Source organism: Pseudophryne corroboree, unplaced genomic scaffold, assembly GCF_028390025.1.
Source record: "Pseudophryne corroboree isolate aPseCor3 unplaced genomic scaffold, aPseCor3.hap2 scaffold_478, whole genome shotgun sequence".
Lineage (NCBI taxonomy): Eukaryota > Metazoa > Chordata > Amphibia > Anura > Myobatrachidae > Pseudophryne > Pseudophryne corroboree.
In genome coordinates this window covers 38,985-62,398 of record NW_026970090.1, presented here as the reverse complement: position 1 = coordinate 62,398, position 23,414 = coordinate 38,985, and the positions used below count along the sequence as shown (strand labels likewise).

The following is a 23,414-nucleotide window of genomic DNA, read 5'->3' as shown; positions in this document are numbered from 1 at the left end:
GTTAGTGAGGAGGAGGAGGAGGGGGTGCCTGTTGCTGGATTTTCCAGTGATAGTGATGGTGTTGTGGCACCGCAGCCACGCACCACTACCAAGACTGGCAGGAATATAAAGTTCAGCTATGCTGAAAACATGGCGTTGGTGCGTGAGCTGATGAAGCACCATCGCCAATTGTTTGGTCAGGATGCTGCCAGGGTGTCCTCCCGCAGGAAGTCTGCCCTGTGGGGGCAAGTCATACTTGCTGTGAATAGTGAGGGTGTGGTGAGGCGGACAGAGGACACGTGCCGCAAGCGTTTCTATGATATTAAGCGGCGTGTCAAGGCCAAGATGGCCAAAGAGTCCAAATCTGCACGGAGAACCGGAGGTGGGCCACCTTTACGTGTAAGCTATCGGGACTGGGAGGAGCCTGTGCGGGCATTGATTCCTGGCGAAGTGGTGTCTGCTACTCATGTCCGGGATTCGGACCGACCCACGCAGGATGGTAAGTTTGTTTTGTAATATTGTTCTTAAAATGTCTGTAAAATTTAGTTAATTTCATTTTTAAAGTTTAAAGGATGATTTTTTTCTCACAAAACAGATTGCATGCCTATGCTCCCTTAAGGTGTGTTTGTGTTTTGAATGTTTTTTTTTCTTTTTTTGTTGCAATTTTTGGCGATAATGCTTGAACATGTGTGTTTGTTTAAAATCCACAAAAGGTTTTTGTTTTTTTAACAAACAGAAAAGCGGGGAAATTTTTAAAACATTACATTTTAAAAATATTTGCAAGTACTCAATCTCTGCAATATCTGAGACCAAAAACTTATTTTAAATAAATTTATTGTGTGCCACATCAAGTACATTTTGATATTCAACTCAAAATCATGAATGTAGAAGCTCTTAAGCTTAAAAATTTGTTTTAAACAAAACCATATAGATGCTTACAGTACATTAATGGTTTTCAGTGGGTCATTTTTCCAAAAACATGGTAATAATGTTGGGGTCACTTTTTCCACAGTCACACAGACCAGCCGCCCAGACAGGCCTCACACAAGTCAGGATGATGCCGGTATTGCAGGTAAGTCTTCACTGTAGTCACATATTCTGAAAACACATAGAAGTACAAAATATTAAGTTTAAATTTTGCACCTAGGTTCTGCTTCTGGAAGCCGACCTCCTGTAAGCCGCCCATCACAGGGCTTGGGCCACTTACCCAGGAGGCCAACTAAGACACGGCGTCTTGGCTCTGATTCCGCACCTCCATCATCCCCACCCAGGCGAAGACTTTCGGCAGTGTCACCCCAGCCACCACTGGCACTATTGTCGAGTTCGCAGAGTGATGAGGCCAGATCACCTCAGTTATCTGGTGAGTAAAAACATAAATTAAACACATAAGCAATAATATACACAGTACACTTAAGATGTTGTTAGTTGGTTTGGAGTTTACATGTTTTCCTCAACAATCAATGTGATGTAACGTCTTCAATTGCTCAAGGTGCTTTAATAAAATTAGATAAGGTCTTAGTGGATGGTCTAGACAACCTATTTGTATGAAAACAACAGATTTGAGGATACATTAAGCACACACACGTTCACATTTTTAAAAAAATATGAATAAAATTAAATGTTGGACCGAAATAAAAAAACCATTAGAGTGTTCACACATCGCCCCTGTCCAGTATGTAGATGGCTTACTTGCTCCGCTCCTCTGGACTATACAGGTAAGTAGTCTATATCGTGGTGAGGGGAGGGAATCTAACAGTGTAATGGTGTGGAGGGAAGTTAGTTAAGTGAGGAATATGCAAATTTGGCAATGTTTGCGCCTGTGTTGGTTTTTTAAAATATAAAAATTATAAATTGTTAACGTTGAGAAAAACAAGTGCTAATAATGCAAAAATGTAGTATTAGGAATGTATTAATGTGTTGCATTAGCCAGGCCAAATTAAAAAAAATTACAACATTGCATGTTGCCTACCCCATACAGAGCACAACTTGATGTCCGCCGAGGACCAGCAGGGACCAGAACAAGAGCCATCCTTCACACTGCAACTTACAGCTGTTGATCCAAGCATGCCAATACAGTTGCAGGATATACCCCAACCATCCATCAGTCCCCAACTGGCACAAGCTCCGCCCCCAAGCCAAATTCCTGGCGATTTTTGGGCCAGTTGGACAAGCCAACAGGCCCAAAGCAATGCCACCCTGACCCAACATACACAACACCTTGCCAGTCTGCCCCATCATCTACCGCGTATTAGTCGCAACTCGGGCAGACTGATAGTACAAGTAGGGAGAATGGCTACCTCAATGGAGCAAATTAGGGCTGAAAACAGCCAAATGAATGCACATTTATCCCGCATTATAGATGAGCAACAGCGACATCAGCAGGCACTCGTTCAGATCATTCAACACAATCAAGTGGTGAATGAGGCCTTATCCAGGATTGTAGCCAGCCACACTGCTACAAACACTCAGCTGATTGCCAGTTTAAATAATTTGAGCAGCAATATTGCTATGATGGGAGCTCAGCAAGTTACCTCCAGCTCGGGGACCACGACCCCTGTTCAAACGCCAGTAACCTCCCCTGTCCGGCGTTCCTCAAGAGCACGTGCCAGTGAGCCAGCACCCAGCACACACAAGCGAAAAAAATAACACCAATCTTTTTGTGCAAATAAATACAAAAATTTGTTAAAAAAAAACATTCCTGTGTCCGTCTCCAAAATTTTTTAAGCTGGTCTGTATGTATGTAGTTATGTTTTTCAAGGGTAATGACTGTAAATGTTTTGTTAGCATCAACTAAGCACAATGGACACACCACTATAAACAACAAACAGTAAGTAACAGAACACACAATAGAAAGTAGAGCAAAGTGTTTAGTGAAGGATAATTACAGCATAATAAAACTTACCTGTAAAATATCGCAGGATCACTTCTTGACGTACCTGCCTCCCTACAATTGTACTCACACTGTCACCAGATGTATCTAACTCCTCTGCTTGCTGACTGCTTTCTCCCTCACCATGTGCCAGATGTTGACTTAAACACAGATTATGGAGAAAACAGCAGCAGAACACAATCCGAGTCACCTTTGAGGGACTATACAACAAAAGGCCACCAGATTTATCCAGACACCGAAAACGTGACTTCAGCACCCCAAAACATCTTTCTATCACATTCCGCGTAGCCTTATGTGCATGATTATAACTGTGTTCAGCAGGAGAATCAGGTTGGGACAATGGAGTAAGGAGCCAAGAGTAGCAGCCGTAACCCCCATCACCTGAAAAACATATATAGTCAACATTAGGACATATGTTAGATTATTCTATCACCTCCTCCAAAATCTAGGCTGTGGTTAAAAGACATACACACATAACATTTTCAACATACCCAACAGCCAGCCATCAGGCATTTGTCCCTCCTCAAATTTATCGAAGAGCGATGACTGACTGAGGATGAAGGAGTCATGGCAGGCACCAGGGTAACCTGCAACAACACTCATAATTTTTAAATTTGCATCACAGACCACCTGGACATTAGTTGATTGATCCATATGCCTATTAGTATATATATACTGGCGGCCCTTAGGTGATCTCAGCTGAACGTGTGTGCAATCTATGGCCCCCAGCACATTGGGCATGCCTGCAAGCTCATAGAAAGCTACCCTGACAGCACTCCACTCCGACTCCTCAGTAGGGAAGCAGATTGAGGCTTTAATGTGTGGCTCCAACACATCCAAAACCTGAGTGGACATTAAATAAGCTAAGGTGAGTGTCATGTTAGGTATTCTCTACAATACTGTGGTGTTTCAACTTACACAAGCAACACTTAGCCATAACCGCATATGTATTTTTAGACTCACCTGCATCAAAAATCTTGAAAAGGTGGGCTGTGAGATCCCAATGACGTCGCCTGCCACAGCCTGGAAGCTCCCAGTAGCCATAAAGTGTAACACAGCCAGGAGTTTGTGTAGGCCTGAGACAGAGCGAGAGCGTGCTGTCTCAGGGTCTATGCCCAGTTTGACAAGGTCATACAGGTGGAAAATGTTGTTTCTATTTAGGCGGAACATCTGTATGACCCTATCATCGGACAATGCATTTAAGTTTAAACGCCCTCTAAAAAAACGAGGCTGGCGCAGCCTCCGCGGTACCTGGACAACCTGTTGGCCATGTTCACTTACCTGGTCCTGATTCCTGGAAGCCTCATGGAGCAGTCTAACGTATCCCACAGCCAACAAAAAACCATTGCCACACACTACAGCCGCCATTTCAGAGTGAGAGTAGTTCAGAATGTGCCTGAAACACTTTTATAGGCCCAAAAAAACAGGTGTGAGTAATGGATAATTAAGTTCACATGTAAACGCGGTTTTCAAAGGCTGGCGCGTTTTTTTTTAGGAAAAAAATGCGAATCGTAATTTTTCGCGGCCGCGAAATCATTTTCGCGGCAGCAAATGCAATTACGAATGGTTAATAAATGACCGAGATTCATATCTAAACAGGCGTAATTTGACCGATGGTGTATTCATTCGTAATTTTGAACTTGGACTAGCAAAAAAATACGAATGACCTCATCACTGCCGTGATTAGTGTTTAGTAAATGACCGAGATGACACTTTGAAGAAAAAACGCCATCTCGGTCAAAATCGGGAGCTTAGTAAATATACCCCAGTGATTTTATAAAAACAGCTAGGAAGCACAATTTAGCAGTGGGTTGCAGAGAAAAAGAAATATGCTGGCAAAAAAATCCAATTGAGTGATTAAACAGCTCTTCATTTTCTGGCTTTATTTTTATGCTAACAAATTTGTTCTCTGAAAAGTGTCCACAAAGCCAAGTCTCTGATTAACACCTTTGTAGGGATGGTTTTTCACCTATTACTAAATTAAATTTGCTTCATTGGAAAGGCAGCAAGATGCATCCTCATTTCAATGTCTACTGAAATAATACGGGTTGACACCAGGAAACATTAACGCCACTGCATCCTTGCTGCTTTCTCATGTGGAAGTCTGTTTAATGTGAAAACAAGGTGATATCTAATTAGCACACAGGTAAGGAATTAAGAAAATCTTTATTTAAGGGTGAAGATGTTTCTCACAAAATCGTTGCCCCAATGCATCATTGAAATTCAAGCTGGAAAGATGATTTTAATATATCACTTGTACATTTTGTATTGCTCTTCTGGTGACAATGTAGTTTGTTTTTGTCAATTACCCTTTTAATAATAGGGTAAAGAAAATTAAGTGGATTTAAACAAATTAAAATGGTAAAAGTTATTGTACTTCAAGTAAAAATAAAAGAGCAAAAATATCAATCCCAGTTTTGATTACTTAAATTAACAAAAAAAATGCATATAGCAAAGGATAGTTTCAATCTGCCTACCTCTGGGTTATGGGCCCAGCATGCTTCCATTGCAGTACTCTGCTGCACATGTAAGTGCAAGAGATCCTGAAGCACTCACTCATCATGGGAAAGTACCAATGTGTTTCTTCGTTGGTTGATGGAAGAAACATTTTACAAAAACTCTCCAGATTATTGACTTTTTAAAGTTTTTCTAGGAAACGTTCTAGATGTATGCTTATTAGCCTTTGTCAGTAGGGACTTTTCGTGAAGTATCTCTGTGGCGCAATGGGTTAGTGTGTCTGGCTACTAACCAAAAGGTTGGTGGTTCAATCCCACCCAGGGACGTAATTGACTTTGTGATCAGATTTTGGTGATCTTTAAGTAGACAAGTCAAAATTTCAAACCCCCTGTTATGGTGTAGGGTACTTGGCCTTTTCTGATGTAATCAGAGTTAGATTTGATTCAGTGATTTAATAAAAACAGCTAGGAAGCACAATTTAGCAGTGGGTTGCAGAGAAAAAGAAATATGCTGGCAAAAAAAATCCAATTGAGTGATTAAACAGCTCTTCATTTTCTGGCTTTATTTTTATGCTAACAAATTTGTTCTCTGAAAAGTGTCCACAAAGCCAAGTCTCTGATTAACACCTTTGTAGGGATGGTTTTTCACCTATTACTAAATTAAACTTGCTTCATTGGAAAGGCAGCAAGATGCATCCTCATTTCAATGTCTACTGAAATAATACAGGTTGACACCAGGAAACATTAACGCCACTGCATCCTTGCTGCTTTCTCATGTAGAAGTCTGTTTAATGTGAAAACAAGGTGATATCTAATTAGCATACAGGTAAGGAATTAAGAAAATCTTTATTTAAGGGTGAAGATGTTTCTCACAAAATCGTTGACCCAATGCATCATTGAAATTCAAGCTGGAAAGATGATTTTAATATATCACTTGTACATTTTGTATTGCTCTTCTGGTGACAATGTAGTTTGTTTTTGTCAATTACCCTTTTAATAATAGGGTAAAGAAAATTAAGTGGATTTTTTAAAGAAAACTATACTGTCAATATACTATTAAAACAAATTAAAATGGTAAAAGTTATTGTACTTTAAGTAAAAATAAAAGAGCAAAAATATCAATCCCAGTTTTGATTACTTAAATTAACAAAAAAAAAATGCTTATAGCAAAGGATAGTTTCAATCTGCCTACCTCTGGGTTATGGGCCCAGTATGCTTCCATTGCAGTACTCTGCTGCACATGTAAGTGCAAGAGATCCTGAAGCACTCACTCATCATGGGAAAGTACCAATGTGTTTCTTCTTTGGTTGATGGAAGAAACATCTTACAAAAACTCTCCAGATTATTGACTTTTTAAAGTTTTTCTAGGAAACGTTTTAGATGAATGCTTATTAGCCTTTGTCAGTATGGACTTTTGCAAAGTGTCTCTGTGGCGCAATCAGTTAGTGTGTATGGCTATTAACCAAAAGGTTGGTGGTTCGATCCCACCCAGGGACGTAATTGACCTTGTTATCAGATTTTGGTGATCTTTAAGTAGACAAGTCAAAATATCAAACCCCCTCTTATGGTGTAGGGTACCTGGCCTTCTCTGATGTAATCAGAGTTAGATTTAATTCAGTGATTTTATAAAAACAGCTAGGAAGCACAATTTAGCAGTGGGTTGCAGAGAAAAAGAAATATGCTGGCAAAAAAATCCAATTGAGTGATTAAACAGCTCTTCATTTTCTGGCTTTATTTTTATGCTAACAAATTTGTTCTCTGAAAAGTGTCCACAAAGCCAAGTCTCTGATTAACACCTTTGTAAGGATGGTTTTTCACCTATTACTAAATTAAACTTGCTTCATTGGAAAGGCAGCAAGATGCATCCTCATTTCAATGTCTACTGAAATAATACAGGTTGACACCAGGAAACATTAACGCCACTGCATCCTTGCTGCTTTCTCATGTGGAAGTCTGTTTAATGTGAAAACAAGGTGATATCTAATTAGCACACAGGTAAGGAATTAAGAAAATCTTTATTTAAGGGTGAAAATGTTTCTCACAAAATCGTTGCCCCAATGCATCATTGAAATTCAAGCTGGAAAGATGATTTTAATATATCACTTGTACATTTTGTATTGCTCTTCTGGTGACAATGTAGTTTGTTTTTGTCAATTACCATTTTAATAATAGGGTAAAGAAAATTAAGTGGATTTTTAAAAGAAAACAATACTTTCAATATACTATTAAAACAAATTAAAATGGTAAAAGTTATTGTACTTTAATGAAAAATAAAAGAGCAAAAATATCAATCCCAGTTTTGGATTACTTTAATTAACAAAAAAAAATGCATATAGCAGAGGATAGTTTTAATCTGCCTACCTCTGGGTTATTGGCCCAGCATGCTTCCATTGCAGTACTCTGCTGCACATGTAAGTGCAAGAGATCCTGAAGCACTCACTCATCATGGGAAAGTACCAATGTGTTTCTTCGTTGGTGGATGGAAGAAACATCTTACAAAAACTCTCCAGATTATTGACTTTTTAAAGTTTTTCTAGGAAATGTTTTAGATGAATGCTTATTAGCCTTTGTCAGTATGTACTTTCGCAGAGTGTCTCTGTGGTGCAATCAGTTAGTGTGTACGGCTATAAACCAGAAGGTTGGTGGTTCAATCCCACCCAGGGATGTAATTGACCTTGTGATCAGATTTTGGTGATATTTAAGTAGACAAGTCAAAATTTCAAATCCCCTCTTATGGTGTAGGGTACCTGGCCTTCTCTGATGTAATCAGAGTTAGATTTGATTCAGTGATTTTATAAAAACAGCTAGGAAGCACAATTTAGCAGTGGGTTGCAGAGAAAAAGAAATATGCTGGCAAAAAAATCCAATTGAGTGATTAAACAGCTCTTCATTTTCTGGCTTTATTTTTATGCTAACAAATTTGTTCTCTGAAAAGTGTCCACAAAGCCAAGTCTCTGATGAACACCTTTGTAAGGATGGTTTTTCACCTATTACTAAATTAAACTTGCTTCATTGGAAAGGCAGCAAGATGCATCCTCATTTCAATGTCTACTGAAATAATACAGGTTGACACCAGGAAACATTAACGCCAATGCATCCTTGCTGCTTTCTCATGTGGAAGTCTGTTTAATGTGAAAACAAGGTGATATCTAATTAGCACACAGGTAAGGAATTAAGAAAATCTTTATTTAAGGGTGAAGATGTTTCTCACAAAATCGTTGCCCCAATGCATCATTGAAATTCAAGCTGGAAAGATGATTTTAATATATCACTTGTACATTTTGTATTGCTCTTCTGGTGACAATGTAGTTTGTTTTTGTCAATTACCATTTTAATAATAGGGTAAAGAAAATTAAGTGGATTTTTGAAAGAAAACAATACTGTCAATATACTATTAAAACAAATTAAAATGGTAAAAGTTATTGTACTTTAAGTAAACATAAAATAGCTAACATATCAATCCCAGTTTTGGATTACTTTAATTAACAAAAAAAATGCATATAGCAGAGGATAGTTTCAATCTGCCTACCTCTGGGTAATGGGCCCAGCATGCTTCCATTGCAGTACTCTGCTGCACATGTAAGTGCAAGAGATCCTGAAGCACTCATCTCATAATGGGAAAGTACCAATGTGTTTCTTCGTTGGTTGAGTTAAGAAAATTCTTACAAAAACTCTCCAGATTATTGACTTTTTAAAGTTTTTCTAGGAAACGTTCTAGATGAATGCTTATTAGCCTTTGTCAGTATGTACTTTTTGCAAAGTGTCTCTGTGGCGCAATCGGTTAGTGTTTCTGGCTACTAACCAAAAGGTTGGTGGTTCAATCCCACCCAGGGACATAATTGACCTTGTGATCAGGTTTTGGTGATATTTAAGTAGACAAGTCAAAATTTCAAACCCCCTCTTATGGTGTAGGGTACCTGGCCTTCTCTGATGTAATCAGAGTTAGATTTGATTCAGTGATTTTATAAAAAACAGCTAGGAAGCACAATTTAGCAATGGGTTGCAGAGAAAAAAAATATGCTGGCAGAAAAATCCAATTGAGTGATTAAACAGCTCTTCATTTTCTGCCTTTATTTTTATGCTAACAAATTTGTTCTCTAAAAAGTATCCACAAAGCCAAGTCTCTGATTAACACCTTTGTAGGGATGGTTTTTCACCTATTACTAAATTAAACTTGCTTCATTGGAAAGGCAGTAAGATGCATCCTCATTTCAATGTCTACTGAAATAATACAGGTTGACACCAGGAAACATTAACGCCACTGCATCCTTGCTGCTTTCTCATGTAGAAGTCTGTTTAATGTGAAAACAAGGTGATATCTAATTAGCACACAGGTAAGGAATTAAGAAAATCTTTATTTAAGGGTGAAGATGTTTCTCACAAAATCGTTGCCCCAATGCATCATTGAAATTCAAGCTGGAAAGATGATTTTAATATATCACTTGTACATTTTGTATTGCTCTTCTGGTGACAATGTAGTTTGTTTTTGTCAATTACCCTTTTAATAATAGGGTAAAGAAAATTAAGTGGATTTTTTAAAAAATAATTATACTGTCAATATACTATTAAAACAAATTAAAATGGTAAAAGTTATTGTACTTTAAGTAAAAATAAAAGAGCAAAAATATCAATCCCAGTTTTGATTACTTAAATTAACAAAAAAAAATGCATATAGCAAAGGATAGTTTCAATATGCCTACCTCTGGGTTATGGGCCCAGCATGCTTCCATTGCAGTACTCTGCTGCACATGTAAGTGCAAGAGATCCTGAAGCACTCACTCATCATGGGAAAGTACCAATGTGTTTCTTCGTTGGTTGATGGAAGAAACATCTTACAAAAACTCTCCAGATTATTGACTTTTTAAAGTTTTTCTAGGAAACGTTCTAGATGTATGCTTATTAGCCTTTGTCAGTACTTACTTTTTACAAAGTGTCTCTGTGGCGCAATCGGTTAGTGTGTCTGGCTACTAACCAAAAGGTTGGTGGTTCAATCCCACCCAGGGACGTAATTGACCTTGTTATCAGATTTTGGTGATCTTTAAGTAGACAAGTCAAAATTTCAAACCCCCTGTTATGGTGTAGGGTACCTGGCCTTCTCTGATGTAATCAGAGTTAGATTTGATTCAGTGATTTTATAAAAACAGCTAGGAAGCACAATTTAGCAGTGGGTTGCAGAGAAAAAGAAATATGCTGGCAAAAAAAATCCAATTGAGTGATTAAACAGCTCTTCATTTTCTGGCTTTATTTTTATGCTAACAAATTTGTTCTCTGAAAAGTGTCCACAAAGCCAAGTCTCTGATTAACACCTTTGTAGGGATGGTTTTTCACCTATTACTAAATTAAACTTGCTTCATTGGAAAGGCAGTAAGATGCATCCTCATTTCAATGTCTACTGAAATAATACAGGTTGACACCAGGAAACATTAACGCCACTGCATCCTTGCTGCTTTCTCATGTGGAAGTCTGTTTAATGTGAAAACAAGGTGATATCTAATTAGCACACAGGTAAGGAATTAAGAAAATCTTTATTTAAGGGTGAAAATGTTTCTCACAAAATCGTTGCCCCAATGCATCATTGAAATTCAAGCTGGAAAGATGATTTTAATATATCACTTGTACATTTTGTATTGCTCTTCTGGTGACAATGTAGTTTGTTTTTGTCAATTACCATTTTAATAATAGGGTAAAGAAAATTAAGTGGATTTTTGAAAGAAAACAATACTGTCAATATACTATTAAAACAAATTAAAATGGTAAAAGTTATTGTACTGTAAGTAAAAATAAAAGAGCCAACATATCAATCCCAGTTTTGGATTACTTTAATTAACAAAAAAAAATGCATATAGCAGAGGATAGTTTCAATCTGCCTACCTCTGGGTTATGTGCCCAGCATGCTTCCATTGCTGTACTCTGCTGCACATGTAAGTGCAATAGATCCTGAAGCACTCACTCATCATGGGAAAGTACCAATGTGTTTCTTCTTTGGTGGATGGAAGAAACATCTTACAAAAACTCTCCAGATTATTGACTTTTTAAAGTTTTTCTAGGAAACGTTTTAGATGAATGCTTATTAGCCTTTGTCAGTATGTGCTTTTGCAAAGTGTCTCTGTGGTGCAATCAGTTAGTGTGTACGGCTATAAACCAAAAGGTTGGTGGTTCAATCCCACCCAGGGACGTAATTGACCTTGTTATCAGATTTTGGTGATCTTTAAGTAGACAAGTCAAAATTTCAAACCCCCTCTTATGGTGTAGGGTACCTGGCCTTCTCTGATGTAATCAGAGTTAGATTTGATTCAGTGGGGTATATTTACTAAGATTCGTATTTTTCAGAATCATGTTCAAGTTCAATCACGACTGACATCGACAGTGTAAATCTGCAACTTTTTGAATTGATTACGACTCATTTACTAAGCAGTCGTATTCGTATTTTCCGTATCTTCCGATGTCGATGTCATTCGTGTTTTTTTGCTGCTGAATGCGGCCGCGTTTGCTATTTTGCGGCCGCGTTGTTGCGTTTTTTTTACAACTGCGTCACAAGTCTGTTACGGCAGTGATTTTGAATTTGCGGCCGCGTTTTTACTCCTAAGTTTCGTTTACGTCACGCGGCCGTGATTGGTTGTATTCGTGAAGGAGGAGTGTCTGTGCATGTTACTATAAAAACGCCCCAAACACTCCGCACCTCGTGGGTTTAGCTAGTGGAGAGGAGAGAGGAAGGTGTATTTGGAGTTGGTGAGTTTGGTGGAGTTTTTGGTGGATTTGGAGAGGAGTTTGGTGATTGTTGAGTGCTGTACTGTGTGTGTTAGTAGTCTTGTGATCTTTGTAGTATTGTTTTTTCCCAGTTTGTAAACTTTTTTGTCCTTGTTTTTTTTTTTCAGTCTTTTGTCATTGTTTGTGAGTGAGTGAGCGTGTGTGTTGGCTGTGTGGTGTGTAGTAGGAGTAGTGGAGGAGTGTGTTTTGTGTTTTCATTTTTGTGTGTTTTATGTTGTTTGTCATGTCCGACTCAGAGGTCAGTGTGGTGGCGGAGGTTAGTGAGGTGGAGGCTGGTAGTGAGGTGGAGGCTGGTAGTGAGGTGGAGGCTGGTAGTGAGGTGGAGGGGGGTAGTGAGAGGGAGGAGGTTAGTGAGGAGGAGGAGGAGGGGGTGCCTGTTGCTGGATTTTCCAGTGATAGTGATGGTGTTGTGGCACCGCAGCCACGCACCACTACCAAGACTGGCAGGAATATAAAGTTCAGCTATGCTGAAAACATGGCGTTGGTGCGTGAGCTGATGAAGCACCATCGCCAATTGTTTGGTCAGGATGCTGCCAGGGTGTCCTCCCGCAGGAAGTCTGCCCTGTGGGGGCAAGTCATACTTGCTGTGAATAGTGAGGGTGTGGTGAGGCGGACAGAGGACACGTGCCGCAAGCGTTTCTATGATATTAAGCGGCGTGTCAAGGCCAAGATGGCCAAAGAGTCCAAATCTGCACGGAGAACCGGAGGTGGGCCACCTTTACGTGTAAGCTATCGGGACTGGGAGGAGCCTGTGCGGGCATTGATTCCTGGCGAAGTGGTGTCTGCTACTCATGTCCGGGATTCGGACCGACCCACGCAGGATGGTAAGTTTGTTTTGTAATATTGTTCTTAAAATGTCTGTAAAATTTAGTTAATTTCATTTTTAAAGTTTAAAGGATGATTTTTTTCTCACAAAACAGATTGCATGCCTATGCTCCCTTAAGGTGTGTTTGTGTTTTGAATGTTTTTTTTTCTTTTTTTGTTGCAATTTTTGGCGATAATGCTTGAACATGTGTGTTTGTTTAAAATCCACAAAAGGTTTTTGTTTTTTTAACAAACAGAAAAGCGGGGAAATTTTTAAAACATTACATTTTAAAAATATTTGCAAGTACTCAATCTCTGCAATATCTGAGACCAAAAACTTATTTTAAATAAATTTATTGTGTGCCACATCAAGTACATTTTGATATTCAACTCAAAATCATGAATGTAGAAGCTCTTAAGCTTAAAAATTTGTTTTAAACAAAACCATATAGATGCTTACAGTACATTAATGGTTTTCAGTGGGTCATTTTTCCAAAAACATGGTAATAATGTTGGGGTCACTTTTTCCACAGTCACACAGACCAGCCGCCCAGACAGGCCTCACACAAGTCAGGATGATGCCGGTATTGCAGGTAAGTCTTCACTGTAGTCACATATTCTGAAAACACATAGAAGTACAAAATATTAAGTTTAAATTTTGCACCTAGGTTCTGCTTCTGGAAGCCGACCTCCTGTAAGCCGCCCATCACAGGGCTTGGGCCACTTACCCAGGAGGCCAACTAAGACACGGCGTCTTGGCTCTGATTCCGCACCTCCATCATCCCCACCCAGGCGAAGACTTTCGGCAGTGTCACCCCAGCCACCACTGGCACTATTGTCGAGTTCGCAGAGTGATGAGGCCAGATCACCTCAGTTATCTGGTGAGTAAAAACATAAATTAAACACATAAGCAATAATATACACAGTACACTTAAGATGTTGTTAGTTGGTTTGGAGTTTACATGTTTTCCTCAACAATCAATGTGATGTAACGTCTTCAATTGCTCAAGGTGCTTTAATAAAATTAGATAAGGTCTTAGTGGATGGTCTAGACAACCTATTTGTATGAAAACAACAGATTTGAGGATACATTAAGCACACACACGTTCACATTTTTAAAAAAATATGAATAAAATTAAATGTTGGACCGAAATAAAAAAACCATTAGAGTGTTCACACATCGCCCCTGTCCAGTATGTAGATGGCTTACTTGCTCCGCTCCTCTGGACTATACAGGTAAGTAGTCTATATCGTGGTGAGGGGAGGGAATCTAACAGTGTAATGGTGTGGAGGGAAGTTAGTTAAGTGAGGAATATGCAAATTTGGCAATGTTTGCGCCTGTGTTGGTTTTTTAAAATATAAAAATTATAAATTGTTAACGTTGAGAAAAACAAGTGCTAATAATGCAAAAATGTAGTATTAGGAATGTATTAATGTGTTGCATTAGCCAGGCCAAATTAAAAAAAATTACAACATTGCATGTTGCCTACCCCATACAGAGCACAACTTGATGTCCGCCGAGGACCAGCAGGGACCAGAACAAGAGCCATCCTTCACACTGCAACTTACAGCTGTTGATCCAAGCATGCCAATACAGTTGCAGGATATACCCCAACCATCCATCAGTCCCCAACTGGCACAAGCTCCGCCCCCAAGCCAAATTCCTGGCGATTTTTGGGCCAGTTGGACAAGCCAACAGGCCCAAAGCAATGCCACCCTGACCCAACATACACAACACCTTGCCAGTCTGCCCCATCATCTACCGCGTATTAGTCGCAACTCGGGCAGACTGATAGTACAAGTAGGGAGAATGGCTACCTCAATGGAGCAAATTAGGGCTGAAAACAGCCAAATGAATGCACATTTATCCCGCATTATAGATGAGCAACAGCGACATCAGCAGGCACTCGTTCAGATCATTCAACACAATCAAGTGGTGAATGAGGCCTTATCCAGGATTGTAGCCAGCCACACTGCTACAAACACTCAGCTGATTGCCAGTTTAAATAATTTGAGCAGCAATATTGCTATGATGGGAGCTCAGCAAGTTACCTCCAGCTCGGGGACCACGACCCCTGTTCAAACGCCAGTAACCTCCCCTGTCCGGCGTTCCTCAAGAGCACGTGCCAGTGAGCCAGCACCCAGCACACACAAGCGAAAAAAATAACACCAATCTTTTTGTGCAAATAAATACAAAAATTTGTTAAAAAAAAACATTCCTGTGTCCGTCTCCAAAATTTTTTAAGCTGGTCTGTATGTATGTAGTTATGTTTTTCAAGGGTAATGACTGTAAATGTTTTGTTAGCATCAACTAAGCACAATGGACACACCACTATAAACAACAAACAGTAAGTAACAGAACACACAATAGAAAGTAGAGCAAAGTGTTTAGTGAAGGATAATTACAGCATAATAAAACTTACCTGTAAAATATCGCAGGATCACTTCTTGACGTACCTGCCTCCCTACAATTGTACTCACACTGTCACCAGATGTATCTAACTCCTCTGCTTGCTGACTGCTTTCTCCCTCACCATGTGCCAGATGTTGACTTAAACACAGATTATGGAGAAAACAGCAGCAGAACACAATCCGAGTCACCTTTGAGGGACTATACAACAAAAGGCCACCAGATTTATCCAGACACCGAAAACGTGACTTCAGCACCCCAAAACATCTTTCTATCACATTCCGCGTAGCCTTATGTGCATGATTATAACTGTGTTCAGCAGGAGAATCAGGTTGGGACAATGGAGTAAGGAGCCAAGAGTAGCAGCCGTAACCCCCATCACCTGAAAAACATATATAGTCAACATTAGGACATATGTTAGATTATTCTATCACCTCCTCCAAAATCTAGGCTGTGGTTAAAAGACATACACACATAACATTTTCAACATACCCAACAGCCAGCCATCAGGCATTTGTCCCTCCTCAAATTTATCGAAGAGCGATGACTGACTGAGGATGAAGGAGTCATGGCAGGCACCAGGGTAACCTGCAACAACACTCATAATTTTTAAATTTGCATCACAGACCACCTGGACATTAGTTGATTGATCCATATGCCTATTAGTATATATATACTGGCGGCCCTTAGGTGATCTCAGCTGAACGTGTGTGCAATCTATGGCCCCCAGCACATTGGGCATGCCTGCAAGCTCATAGAAAGCTACCCTGACAGCACTCCACTCCGACTCCTCAGTAGGGAAGCAGATTGAGGCTTTAATGTGTGGCTCCAACACATCCAAAACCTGAGTGGACATTAAATAAGCTAAGGTGAGTGTCATGTTAGGTATTCTCTACAATACTGTGGTGTTTCAACTTACACAAGCAACACTTAGCCATAACCGCATATGTATTTTTAGACTCACCTGCATCAAAAATCTTGAAAAGGTGGGCTGTGAGATCCCAATGACGTCGCCTGCCACAGCCTGGAAGCTCCCAGTAGCCATAAAGTGTAACACAGCCAGGAGTTTGTGTAGGCCTGAGACAGAGCGAGAGCGTGCTGTCTCAGGGTCTATGCCCAGTTTGACAAGGTCATACAGGTGGAAAATGTTGTTTCTATTTAGGCGGAACATCTGTATGACCCTATCATCGGACAATGCATTTAAGTTTAAACGCCCTCTAAAAAAACGAGGCTGGCGCAGCCTCCGCGGTACCTGGACAACCTGTTGGCCATGTTCACTTACCTGGTCCTGATTCCTGGAAGCCTCATGGAGCAGTCTAACGTATCCCACAGCCAACAAAAAACCATTGCCACACACTACAGCCGCCATTTCAGAGTGAGAGTAGTTCAGAATGTGCCTGAAACACTTTTATAGGCCCAAAAAAACAGGTGTGAGTAATGGATAATTAAGTTCACATGTAAACGCGGTTTTCAAAGGCTGGCGCGTTTTTTTTTAGGGAAAAAATGCGAATCGTAATTTTTCGCGGCCGCGAAATCATTTTCGCGGCAGCAAATGCAATTACGAATGGTTAATAAATGACCGAGATTCATATCTAAACAGGCGTAATTTGACCGATGGTGTATTCATTCGTAATTTTGAACTTGGACTAGCAAAAAAATACGAATGACCTCATCACTGCCGTGATTAGTGTTTAGTAAATGACCGAGATGACACTTTGAAGAAAAAACGCCATCTCGGTCAAAATCGGGAGCTTAGTAAATATACCCCAGTGATTTTATAAAAACAGCTAGGAAGCACAATTTAGCAGTGGGTTGCAGAGAAAAAGAAATATGCTGGCAAAAAAATCCAATTGAGTGATTAAACAGCTCTTCATTTTCTGGCTTTATTTTTATGCTAACAAATTTGTTCTCTGAAAAGTGTCCACAAAGCCAAGTCTCTGATTAACACCTTTGTAGGGATGGTTTTTCACCTATTACTAAATTAAATTTGCTTCATTGGAAAGGCAGCAAGATGCATCCTCATTTCAATGTCTACTGAAATAATACGGGTTGACACCAGGAAACATTAACGCCACTGCATCCTTGCTGCTTTCTCATGTGGAAGTCTGTTTAATGTGAAAACAAGGTGATATCTAATTAGCACACAGGTAAGGAATTAAGAAAATCTTTATTTAAGGGTGAAGATGTTTCTCACAAAATCGTTGCCCCAATGCATCATTGAAATTCAAGCTGGAAAGATGATTTTAATATATCACTTGTACATTTTGTATTGCTCTTCTGGTGACAATGTAGTTTGTTTTTGTCAATTACCCTTTTAATAATAGGGTAAAGAAAATTAAGTGGATTTAAACAAATTAAAATGGTAAAAGTTATTGTACTTCAAGTAAAAATAAAAGAGCAAAAATATCAATCCCAGTTTTGATTACTTAAATTAACAAAAAAAATGCATATAGCAAAGGATAGTTTCAATCTGCCTACCTCTGGGTTATGGGCCCAGCATGCTTCCATTGCAGTACTCTGCTGCACATGTAAGTGCAAGAGATCCTGAAGCACTCACTCATCATGGGAAAGTACCAATGTGTTTCTTCGTTGGTTGATGGAAGAAACATTTTACAAAAACTCTCCAGATTATTGACTTTTTAAAGTTTTTCTAGGAAACGTTCTAGATGTATGCTTATTAGCCTTTGTCAGTAGGGACTTTTCGTGAAGTATCTCTGTGGCGCAATGGGTTAGTGTGTCTGGCTACTAACCAAAAGGTTGGTGGTTCAATCCCACCCAGGGACGTAATTGACTTTGTGATCAGATTTTGGTGATCTTTAAGTAGACAAGTCAAAATTTCAAACCCCCTGTTATGGTGTAGGGTACTTGGCCTTTTCTGATGTAATCAGAGTTAGATTTGATTCAGTGATTTAATAAAAACAGCTAGGAAGCACAATTTAGCAGTGGGTTGCAGAGAAAAAGAAATATGCTGGCAAAAAAAATCCAATTGAGTGATTAAACAGCTCTTCATTTTCTGGCTTTATTTTTATGCTAACAAATTTGTTCTCTGAAAAGTGTCCACAAAGCCAAGTCTCTGATTAACACCTTTGTAGGGATGGTTTTTCACCTATTACTAAATTAAACTTGCTTCATTGGAAAGGCAGCAAGATGCATCCTCATTTCAATGTCTACTGAAATAATACAGGTTGACACCAGGAAACATTAACGCCACTGCATCCTTGCTGCTTTCTCATGTAGAAGTCTGTTTAATGTGAAAACAAGGTGATATCTAATTAGCACACAGGTAAGGAATTAAGAAAATCTTTATTTAAGGGTGAAGATGTTTCTCACAAAATCGTTGACCCAATGCATCATTGAAATTCAAGCTGGAAAGATGATTTTAATATATCACTTGTACATTTTGTATTGCTCTTCTGGTGACAATGTAGTTTGTTTTTGTCAATTACCCTTTTAATAATAGGGTAAAGAAAATTAAGTGGATTTTTTAAAGAAAACTATACTGTCAATATACTATTAAAACAAATTAAAATGGTAAAAGTTATTGTACTTTAAGTAAAAATAAAAGAGCAAAAATATCAATCCCAGTTTTGATTACTTAAATTAACAAAAAAAAAATGCTTATAGCAAAGGATAGTTTCAATCTGCCTACCTCTGGGTTATGGGCCCAGTATGCTTCCATTGCAGTACTCTGCTGCACATGTAAGTGCAAGAGATCCTGAAGCACTCACTCATCATGGGAAAGTACCAATGTGTTTCTTCTTTGGTTGATGGAAGAAACATCTTACAAAAACTCTCCAGATTATTGACTTTTTAAAGTTTTTCTAGGAAACGTTTTAGATGAATGCTTATTAGCCTTTGTCAGTATGGACTTTTGCAAAGTGTCTCTGTGGCGCAATCAGTTAGTGTGTATGGCTATTAACCAAAAGGTTGGTGGTTCGATCCCACCCAGGGACGTAATTGACCTTGTTATCAGATTTTGGTGATCTTTAAGTAGACAAGTCAAAATATCAAACCCCCTCTTATGGTGTAGGGTACCTGGCCTTCTCTGATGTAATCAGAGTTAGATTTAATTCAGTGATTTTATAAAAACAGCTAGGAAGCACAATTTAGCAGTGGGTTGCAGAGAAAAAGAAATATGCTGGCAAAAAAATCCAATTGAGTGATTAAACAGCTCTTCATTTTCTGGCTTTATTTTTATGCTAACAAATTTGTTCTCTGAAAAGTGTCCACAAAGCCAAGTCTCTGATTAACACCTTTGTAAGGATGGTTTTTCACCTATTACTAAATTAAACTTGCTTCATTGGAAAGGCAGCAAGATGCATCCTCATTTCAATGTCTACTGAAATAATACAGGTTGACACCAGGAAACATTAACGCCACTGCATCCTTGCTGCTTTCTCATGTGGAAGTCTGTTTAATGTGAAAACAAGGTGATATCTAATTAGCACACAGGTAAGGAATTAAGAAAATCTTTATTTAAGGGTGAAAATGTTTCTCACAAAATCGTTGCCCCAATGCATCATTGAAATTCAAGCTGGAAAGATGATTTTAATATATCACTTGTACATTTTGTATTGCTCTTCTGGTGACAATGTAGTTTGTTTTTGTCAATTACCATTTTAATAATAGGGTAAAGAAAATTAAGTGGATTTTTAAAAGAAAACAATACTTTCAATATACTATTAAAACAAATTAAAATGGTAAAAGTTATTGTACTTTAATGAAAAATAAAAGAGCAAAAATATCAATCCCAGTTTTGGATTACTTTAATTAACAAAAAAAAATGCATATAGCAGAGGATAGTTTTAATCTGCCTACCTCTGGGTTATTGGCCCAGCATGCTTCCATTGCAGTACTCTGCTGCACATGTAAGTGCAAGAGATCCTGAAGCACTCACTCATCATGGGAAAGTACCAATGTGTTTCTTCGTTGGTGGATGGAAGAAACATCTTACAAAAACTCTCCAGATTATTGACTTTTTAAAGTTTTTCTAGGAAATGTTTTAGATGAATGCTTATTAGCCTTTGTCAGTATGTACTTTCGCAGAGTGTCTCTGTGGTGCAATCAGTTAGTGTGTACGGCTATAAACCAGAAGGTTGGTGGTTCAATCCCACCCAGGGATGTAATTGACCTTGTGATCAGATTTTGGTGATATTTAAGTAGACAAGTCAAAATTTCAAATCCCCTCTTATGGTGTAGGGTACCTGGCCTTCTCTGATGTAATCAGAGTTAGATTTGATTCAGTGATTTTATAAAAACAGCTAGGAAGCACAATTTAGCAGTGGGTTGCAGAGAAAAAGAAATATGCTGGCAAAAAAATCCAATTGAGTGATTAAACAGCTCTTCATTTTCTGGCTTTATTTTTATGCTAACAAATTTGTTCTCTGAAAAGTGTCCACAAAGCCAAGTCTCTGATGAACACCTTTGTAAGGATGGTTTTTCACCTATTACTAAATTAAACTTGCTTCATTGGAAAGGCAGCAAGATGCATCCTCATTTCAATGTCTACTGAAATAATACAGGTTGACACCAGGAAACATTAACGCCAATGCATCCTTGCTGCTTTCTCATGTGGAAGTCTGTTTAATGTGAAAACAAGGTGATATCTAATTAGCACACAGGTAAGGAATTAAGAAAATCTTTATTTAAGGGTGAAGATGTTTCTCACAAAATCGTTGCCCCAATGCATCATTGAAATTCAAGCTGGAAAGATGATTTTAATATATCACTTGTACATTTTGTATTGCTCTTCTGGTGACAATGTAGTTTGTTTTTGTCAATTACCATTTTAATAATAGGGTAAAGAAAATTAAGTGGATTTTTGAAAGAAAACAATACTGTCAATATACTATTAAAACAAATTAAAATGGTAAAAGTTATTGTACTTTAAGTAAACATAAAATAGCTAACATATCAATCCCAGTTTTGGATTACTTTAATTAACAAAAAAAATGCATATAGCAGAGGATAGTTTCAATCTGCCTACCTCTGGGTAATGAGCCCAGCATGCTTCCATTGCAGTACTCTGCTGCACATGTAAGTGCAAGAGATCCTGAAGCACTCATCTCATAATGGGAAAGTACCAATGTGTTTCTTCGTTGGTTGAGTTAAGAAAATTCTTACAAAAACTCTCCAGATTATTGACTTTTTAAAGTTTTTCTAGGAAACGTTCTAGATGAATGCTTATTAGCCTTTGTCAGTATGTACTTTTTGCAAAGTGTCTCTGTGGCGCAATCGGTTAGTGTGTCTGGCTACTAACCAAAAGGTTGGTGGTTCAATCCCACCCAGGGACATAATTGACCTTGTGATCAGGTTTTGGTGATATTTAAGTAGACAAGTCAAAATTTCAAACCCCCTCTTATGGTGTAGGGTACCTGGCCTTCTCTGATGTAATCAGAGTTAGATTTGATTCAGTGATTTTATAAAAAACAGCTAGGAAGCACAATTTAGCAATGGGTTGCAGAGAAAAAAAATATGCTGGCAGAAAAATCCAATTGAGTGATTAAACAGCTCTTCATTTTCTGCCTTTATTTTTATGCTAACAAATTTGTTCTCTAAAAAGTATCCACAAAGCCAAGTCTCTGATTAACACCTTTGTAGGGATGGTTTTTCACCTATAACTAAATTAAACTTGCTTCATTGGAAAGGCAGCAAGATGCATCCTCATTTCAATGTCTACTGAAATAATACAGGTTGACACCAGGAAACATTAACGCCACTGCATCCTTGCTGCTTTCTCATGTAGAAGTCTGTTTAATGTGAAAACAAGGTGATATCTAATTAGCACACAGGTAAGGAATTAAGAAAATCTTTATTTAAGGGTGAAGATGTTTCTCACAAAATCGTTGCCCCAATGCATCATTGAAATTCAAGCTGGAAAGATGATTTTAATATATCACTTGTACATTTTGTATTGCTCTTCTGGTGACAATGTAGTTTGTTTTTGTCAATTACCCTTTTAATAATAGGGTAAAGAAAATTAAGTGGATTTTTTAAAGAAAACTATACTGTCAATATACTATTAAAACAAATTAAAATGGTAAAAGTTATTGTACTTTAAGTAAAAATAAAAGAGCAAAAATATCAATCCCAGTTTTGATTACTTAAATTAACAAAAAAAATGCATATAGCAAAGGATAGTTTCAATCTGCCTACCTCTGGGTTATGGGCCCAGCATGCTTCCATTGCAGTACTCTGCTGCACATGTAAGTGCAAGAGATCCTGAAGCACTCACTCATCATGGGAAAGTACCAATGTGTTTCTTCGTTGGTTGATGGAAGAAACATCTTACAAAAACTCTCCAGCTTATTAACTTTTTAAAGTTTTTCTAGGAAACGTTCTAGATGTATGCTTATTAGCCTTTGTCAGTATATACTTTTTGCAAAGTGTCTTTGTGGCGCAATCGGGTAGTGTGTCTGGCTACTAACCAAAAGGTTGGTGGTTCAATCCCACCCAGGGAAGTAATTGAACTTGTTATCAGATTTTGGTGATCTTTAAGTAGACAAGTCAAAATTTCAAACCCCCTCTTATGGTGTAGGGTACCTGGCCTTCTCTGATGTAATCAGAGTTAGATTTGATTCAGTGATTTTATAAAAACAGCTAGGAAGCACAATTTAGCAGTGGGTTGCAGAGAAAAAGAAATATGCTGGCAAAAAAAATCCAATTGAGTGATTAAACAGCTCTTCATTTTCTGGCTTTATTTTTATGCTAACAAATTTGTTCTCTGAAAAGTGTCCACAAAGCCAAGTCTCTGATTAACACCTTTGTAGGGATGGTTTTTCACCTATTACTAAATTAAACTTGCTTCATTGGAAAGGCAGTAAGATGCATCCTCATTTCAATGTCTACTGAAATAATACAGGTTGACACCAGGAAACATTAACGCCACTGCATCCTTGCTGCTTTCTCATGTAGAAGTCTGTTTAATGTGAAAACAAGGTGATATCTAATTAGCACACAGGTAAGGAATTAAGAAAATCTTTATTTAAGGGTGAAGATGTTTCTCACAAAATCGTTGCCCCAATGCATCATTGAAATTCAAGCTGGAAAGATGATTTTAATATATCACTTGTACATTTTGTATTGCTCTTCTGGTGACAATGTAGTT

General features: G+C 38.4%; 2 long non-coding RNA genes and 3 other non-coding genes across 5 annotated transcripts; all 5 read left to right on the top strand.

Moving 5' to 3' along the window:
• The first annotated feature begins 988 nt into the window (after window positions 1–988).
• Window positions 989–2,041, top strand: LOC135028491 (uncharacterized). Its single transcript, XR_010224793.1, has 3 exons — window positions 989–1,051; window positions 1,127–1,339; window positions 1,958–2,041. It is a non-coding gene; the product is annotated as an uncharacterized LOC135028491 (long non-coding RNA).
• Window positions 2,042–9,087: 7,046 nt separating this feature from the next.
• TRNAS-ACU (transfer RNA serine (anticodon ACU)) lies at window positions 9,088–9,161 on the top strand. The gene has a single exon. It is a non-coding gene; the product is annotated as a tRNA-Ser (tRNA).
• A 1,096-nt stretch (window positions 9,162–10,257) lies between these two features.
• TRNAS-ACU (transfer RNA serine (anticodon ACU)) lies at window positions 10,258–10,331 on the top strand. The gene has a single exon. It is a non-coding gene; the product is annotated as a tRNA-Ser (tRNA).
• A 3,096-nt stretch (window positions 10,332–13,427) lies between these two features.
• On the top strand, window positions 13,428–14,480 carry LOC135028492 (uncharacterized). The gene is made up of 3 exons (XR_010224794.1): window positions 13,428–13,490; window positions 13,566–13,778; window positions 14,397–14,480. It is a non-coding gene; the product is annotated as an uncharacterized LOC135028492 (long non-coding RNA).
• Window positions 14,481–21,526: 7,046 nt separating this feature from the next.
• Window positions 21,527–21,600, top strand: TRNAS-ACU (transfer RNA serine (anticodon ACU)). The gene has a single exon. It is a non-coding gene; the product is annotated as a tRNA-Ser (tRNA).
• Window positions 21,601–23,414: the final 1,814 nt, after the last annotated feature.